Raw genomic sequence first — 6,929 nt, forward strand, 5'->3', positions numbered from 1 at the left:
AGTCTTGTTTGAATGTTATTAATATACAAGGGTAAAATCAATTAGCAAAACACCATTTTTGAAATGTAATTTATTAACGCTGTATAAAAGCATTCTTCGGTTGAATAGCTCTAAGACAGAGATAATATAATAGCATTGTGGCTACTTCAGTTAGGGCTTGCATCTTCTCTCCGTGGACTAAAAGGCAAAATTTTCTCATTTACTGCTACATGAATGAATTGGAGTGTGGTAAGCAGCTGTTTTGGTTCAGTAATCACCCATCGTCTCATTCCCACCTTTCTACCATGATCTCAATGGGAAAAAACAAACTTAAGTAGGATGACTTCATATGTATTATGGGTATTTAATATCAAAGTATGTTAATAAGAAAGAGGAATGGTTGGATCCAAATTATAACATCTAAGAAAAACAGTAAACATTACAACTCAATTTAAAAAGATGCTTCACTTTCCCTAGACTGTTGGTATCCATTTATATCTGTTATTGTTAATAATATTAATAAACCAAAGGAGAAGATATAAGAACCTGATGCCATTTTTTGTTACTCATCATGAAAACTATGTAGAGTAGATAGGATTTTTAAAAGGGTACATTTCTAATTACAGCACTCATATAAACAACCACGGATCTGTAATGGGCTCTTTACAGTGGAGGTAAAAGCTATTCTTGGCCAGAACTGCCTGCTTCTTTCAATATGCCTCTTAAAACCACTTGTGTAACAAAGACAATGAGAAAAAGTTTCCATGGGGCTCAGTTGTGGAAGTGGAGATAAGTTCATCTTGATTTTTTGGGCTGACATTTGAAATTTCTGTGACTTGGGTGGCATGAAAATCCCTGTCACATGCAGTAGCGAAAGACAAGATTAGCTCAGTTGGGTTCTGGGTGAGCAACCTGGTGTAACCGAGAAGTCAAAAGGAAATACGGTTCTTTTCTGTGGCAGGATTGTAGTTCTATTTATATATTTATTCTGGAGTAATGAAAGCAATAACATTTTTACAGTGAATAGTAAATAATCATGGGATGCCAAAATACCCAACCCAGGGTAGGGTATATTTATGTTTGTAGTCTATACACACAAAAAAAGTATTATCTCTTGGAGAAGTGTTGGGCTAAAGATGGTTTGGTATCTTCTACACAGTCTTGGCTGCATGTCTCTGGATAGATCAAATGTTTATCAGTAGTGCCCTTATGTCTTCCCAGATGGCCTAGGTATGCTTTCTTGTGGAATATTATGAAGTGTCCCAGGTGAAAAAATGATTCGCAGCACCCACAGATTTCTCCGGTTACCTGTCCTCAGCGTGGGCACTAGAATATCAATGGATCTGTTGCACTGGGGACTTTCTAAGACCTTGTAAGGCAGGGTGAATTTCATCCTCATAAGATTAAGAACTGAAACAGACTCCTGAAGTACAGAAAAATTAATTTAACAGTTATAAAGACGTCAAATTGATGACACCAGAGAATGAAGTGCAGAATGTCCTCCTCTGCCTTGCCAGAATAATTAGAGAACAGTTCATTCATATCCTGTCTGTTGATTCTGCAACCACACCAGTTGCGTGACTGGACTTCTGTGACAGAGATGCCCACTAATTCATCTCACAGGTTACCTAACAGCTAGAGTGTGGTAACATCTTTGATACAGACTTTGATACAGTAGCCAGTGGCTACTGGCTCCATGTTTCATTTTCTAAATGTAAAGTTATTTGAATTTTTTACCTCTGCTCGTATACTATGTGGCTGATTTTGAATCTTTGCCCTTTACTGCTAAAGATTTTTAGTTCACCTTTAAGTGACAAGTTCAGATATGAACTTCTTGGCTTTTATCAGTTTAGGTCAAATTGTGAGCAGAGTTTTTTTGGATTAAAAATGCTTAGTCTTCCACCCTTCCATTCCATGTAAAATAAAATTGCCTGAAGATATCCACCATAATCTAATCTATGATATTCTGATAGGTACTGTATACTATCAACTTTAACATTTTTAAATCTTAAGTGAATATCTGCTATCACTGTTTAATACAAATAGTTCTGAAAGATTATAAAAATATTTAATGCATAATGCATGTCACTCAGGTATTATTGTCAGTAATGGATGAGGAACAACGTTTGGATAATTTATAAAGGTAGACAAAAACATTTTTCAGTAGTTAGTGTTGTCAGGGTGTTGGTTTCTAATAATAACATTTTGGTCATAATACCTTTTTTAGCATAACTTAAATGACTTCACTTATGCAAATTGGTGAACTAACTTGAGTGCTTTTATTCTACCTGAAACACTAAAAGTGGCTTGCATTATAGAAATGTGTATAAAACCAGTTTAGCTCTTTTGCTTGCTTCAAGTCAAACAGCAAAACAGATAACAATTTTTCTCGGTTACAAAGTAAAGGAGCCCTCCCCTCACCCCTGTGTGTGACTTGTGAGGTGCCAAGGAGTTGCAGAGGAACCTTAACGATAACTGGGTTTCCGCTGACAATGGGGAATCCTTAAATGGCAGAGATTTACGGAGACAGCAAATACATCAAGTGAAGGAGGGAACATAGCTCAAGCACGTTGTGGGCTGCAGTGGTGCTGAACCTGGTGTGACTGTTCTCATTGAGGGTGAACCGTCACGCTGGGGACAGGTAAAAAGGTTTTCTTTAGTTTCTACCATGACTTTGAGGTGTGCCAAGCCTATCAAAGGCTGTACCCACCCTGTCAGTTTAAGATGCTCTCAGGCTTTGGTACCCCAGTTGTGTACACTGTTTGCTTTTAGGCTTCCACCTGCAACCAATAACTTCCTTCCTGCTAAGAGAAAGTTTGGGGCCAATTTAACAGGCAGTTCACTTCATCGGCTGCTGCCCTGGGACAATATAGACCCACACTGAGTTTCATTTCCTCTACCCATGTGAGGTATACCAATTATATCCAGAAGGCCTTGGAGATTCATATGTCCCCTTAGTGCCATCAGACATGCACCACAAATTTTATGTCTCATACCAGATTATAGAAATCTGTCTGACTGCAATGCAGCCTTTAATTTTTTAGCCTTCTGACTTACTTTCAAGCAACAAATAAACAAAACTATGATGTTGTAAGGGCACACAGGTAAGAAGTGAGACCTGAGGAGGTTAGGTCTGCTGGAGGTAGCCCAGGCCTATGCTGAGGAAAAGTTTCTTAGTAGCGCACAAGAAGAGGTGACTTGGTGGCACCTCGACATGTCTGGTTCTGACCACAGAGACAAGCAACTTGAAGGATAAACCCTGAAAGCCACCTACTTAAAAGATGAGGATGTCAGTAAACCACTTGGGTAGCTCTGCATAAGTATCTACATTATGCAGAGCTGCACTGGATTTCTGACCTGAAGACCACTGCAGAGCCATCTGGATTCCTTAACTTTTCAGTTTAGGGCCTGATCTCTGTGCTAGGCTGGGTGAATGTAGAAGCTGAGCCTCCACAGTTTTCTAGGGACAAAAGGAGAAGGGGCTGTTTTCTGCCTGTCTCACATCTCCAGGGTAGCAGTGTGACAGAAATTCCAGGACGAGACAATAGACCAGCTTGGGTAAGTAAGTGCCCTGATTTTATTATACCTGTTTGAAGTTGGGGAAGGAAGGAGAACATGGGCAGCTTGTAGGGAATGTATGCTATATGGCAGTGGACAACCAAGCAGAAGGTGCCCATTGCAGAAATTTTCTGCTCAAAGGCCAGAAATGGCTTCAGGAATCCCTTAATTCCATATCACCCACAATCAGGAGAAAAAAATGACCTCTTTAACCAACAGTTTTGCAGACTTTGTTCATTGCTTGCATAGTATTCACTGTCGTACATGCCTATACACCAACAGTGACACATCTTAGCTCACTAGCAGCCAAGCGCAGGGTGTGCAATCTCAGCAAGCAGTATTGTGCACGTCATCACTAGTGCACAGTATGCTTACAACTTAAACTCACTCTGACAACCATCTGCATTTGTGTTCCCACTGGCACCTTCCCCACCTGTATGAAATTTCATAGCACCATTTTCAAAGTGGTGCCACACAGTTATGTATTCCTGAACATAACAACTATAGGTGACAAGAATTCAGGTTATTGAGCTTACATGGGATTCCAGTGGATTCTTCCCTCTCTCTAACATCCCTCTCGTGCTTTCCCCTCAGCTTTGTGTATCAGTCATATTGCTGGCTCACTAAGGCGTAAGATCGTGTTTCTCTTCTGATGCTGCCACCCTAGCTTGGAAAACATAAGCCTCAGCTCATTCCCACAGCCCCTTCAGTAACATGGATGGTCCATTCACTCAGGTGGGAAGGTCACCAATTGCTTTTTCCTGGTGTGTAGTTTCTGGATGTAATGCAGCCTCATTTCTAACTTTTTGGATATGGTGGTATTGGAATTCCTTTGTTGGAATTCACGTGGTAAAAGAGGGTGCCCATCTATCCCAAGATAAAACTTCTCAATGTAACTGGACATGTTCTTCACCACTTCTGTAGTAATCAGTGTAGGTCAGCAAGACCATAGGTTGGTGTCTCTTCTCATTCATGCAATTAAAAGAGCCAGGTGGGAGCATCGTATTGGGTGGATGACAGTCTGCATGACCTTAGGAACCTCTAGCTGATAGGGACCACACAGGGTTAGAAAATGGATGTTACAGCCTTCCACTATGACATACTGATTTTCCCTCTTGAGGGAGCTGAGGCTGCCAGACACCACAGCGTTATGGCCATCCTCTAGGTATCCTCTAACAGGTTTCTGGAACACTGGGAGCTGCCACTAATTAATTGATACATTGAGTCAGATTGCTTTTACAGAGCATACCTGAGAGGTCACGTTAGACACAAAGCATTGATTAAGTGATTACAGTATATGCAGAGTACTAGAATGGCCTGTGGCTGGAGCTGGTAAGGGACAGTTGTGGCGCCAGTTTGGAGATCAGCCCACCTACATAAATAGCCCTTGGAGGGTTTTCTCCTACAGGGGCATTCTAGGTATCTGGCTCAGAACCTCAATAACAATCATAGTGACTCTAAATTGAAAGAACATTAAGCATGCTAGGTCAAGCATGGAAAAAAATGAAGTGCCTGAATGGAGATTGCCTCTACAATCTTGGTTCTGTCTGTCTAGTTCATGGACATGATGACAGTCTTGATGATGATAGAACATGAAGATCAAATGGTATCACCTCTGTGTGATCCCTGCCTCATTTGGTGCAAAATCTGCAACAGAGTGAATGCCAAGGGACCAAAATTTGTCACTGACCCCTCTGAGAGGAGTGGTAGTATAAAACCAAAATAGCACAATATGGGAAAGTAGCATATTTTTTTCTTCACCCACACAGAACATGCAGAAGTCTGATACAAAATAAGAAACCTGTAGTGGTTTCTGTATCAAGTTAGAGGACTAAAAGCAATAAAGGATTGTAATTTAAGGTAATAATAAAAATGCACTTCTAAAACAGTAAATTTTGAATTCTAGATATTAGTACTGAAGGCATACAGAAAAATTACCCACTTATAATTACTAATACGGGTTATATTTAGGATGTGCACCTGGAAACACATTGGTTTACCATTTTATAATCAGTGACAGCCTATAGTACCTCAGAAACAGGATAAACAGAATGACCTTTCTCTATTCTGTGTATTGAAATCAGAATAGAAAATTGAAATAAGATTATTTTCTAGTGGCATTAGACTGACAAGTCTGATAGAACTAATGTGATGTGATATTATACGGTTATGTTAATTGGATACCTTCATTTTTACTGTTCGAGCAAGCATAAAGTGGCCTGGACCTGCTCTAAGGTAGCCAGCTGACAAAAAAAAAACTCTCCAAGTGGTACAAAGCTGAAATTCTGTTCAGTTCAAGATGTTTAGTCTGGCTTGGGAGGTGGGGAGAGGCAAGGTTTGTATGGACTATACTTCTATGCTACTGTTTTTTCTTTGGTCTCCAGGACCACAGCTTGTGGAACTTCTTATAGAAATCTCTTGATCATATGTATTCACCTCTCTCCAAGAAATTTGTAAAGCAATAACTTGTTTGACAAGAAAAGGTAAAAGTTCTGTAAGAGCCCAAACTTTTGTCCATTTCTTTTGCCTTTTATTTTTTGTATTTTCCATTCTACAAGAGGGAAAAGATTTTTCATTTTTCATTTTTCATTACACATAGAGAAGCAATTGTCATTCTCGGGTTTTATCCCCATTCCTGAGTGGTATTAGCAAGACAGCTAACCTTTCAAGCTATCCTCAGTGTAACTAACTGTAAAATTGGGATATTGATGCCTAATTGAGATGGGTATAGTAGGGCTTAATTGATTATTATACGTAAAATGTCATGAAATTTGCAGGTGAATGACACTTTAGAAATGCTAGGTATGACTTTCTTTATATTTTAAAATAACCAGTATAAATAACACTAAGAACTCTTCATTATGAACAATTTTTACAAACATGTTTACTTTTATCTTTCCACTGAAAGACGAATTATAATACTGTACAGTGAATAGAATTTGAAACAGTAAAAGTAGAAGGGAATTAACATGCGTTTGCATTCACTAGAAGGGGAAGATGAACACTAATAAAATTTCCTTGTAGATAAAACTTTGAAAATATTATTTTCAATATGTCAGTTTATGGGCCTGTATGATGAAAATATATATATTCCTGTAAGCAGTCATTAAGCTTAAAATGAATCTCTAAAACCTTTCAATGGACTTGTCAAGTCTTTTTGCTCACTTACCTGTTTAGTTGTTGATGAATGTTTTGGTCTTTGTTTTTCTGCTTAAACAGAACAATTTTTAATTAGTACTATAAAACAGACACCCTCAAACTTTTCAGGTAACAAAAGATATTCAGACCTGTGGTTATCTTCTAATTAGAACTTCTTTCTGTTTGTGACAGTGTAGACAGTTCTGTAGCTTCATTAACATATGCATTTTTTCATGATGAAAAATTAACAGTAG

This window comes from Platalea leucorodia (genome assembly GCF_965183815.1).
Source record: "Platalea leucorodia genome assembly, chromosome: 4".
Taxonomy (NCBI): Eukaryota; Metazoa; Chordata; class Aves; order Pelecaniformes; family Threskiornithidae; genus Platalea; species Platalea leucorodia.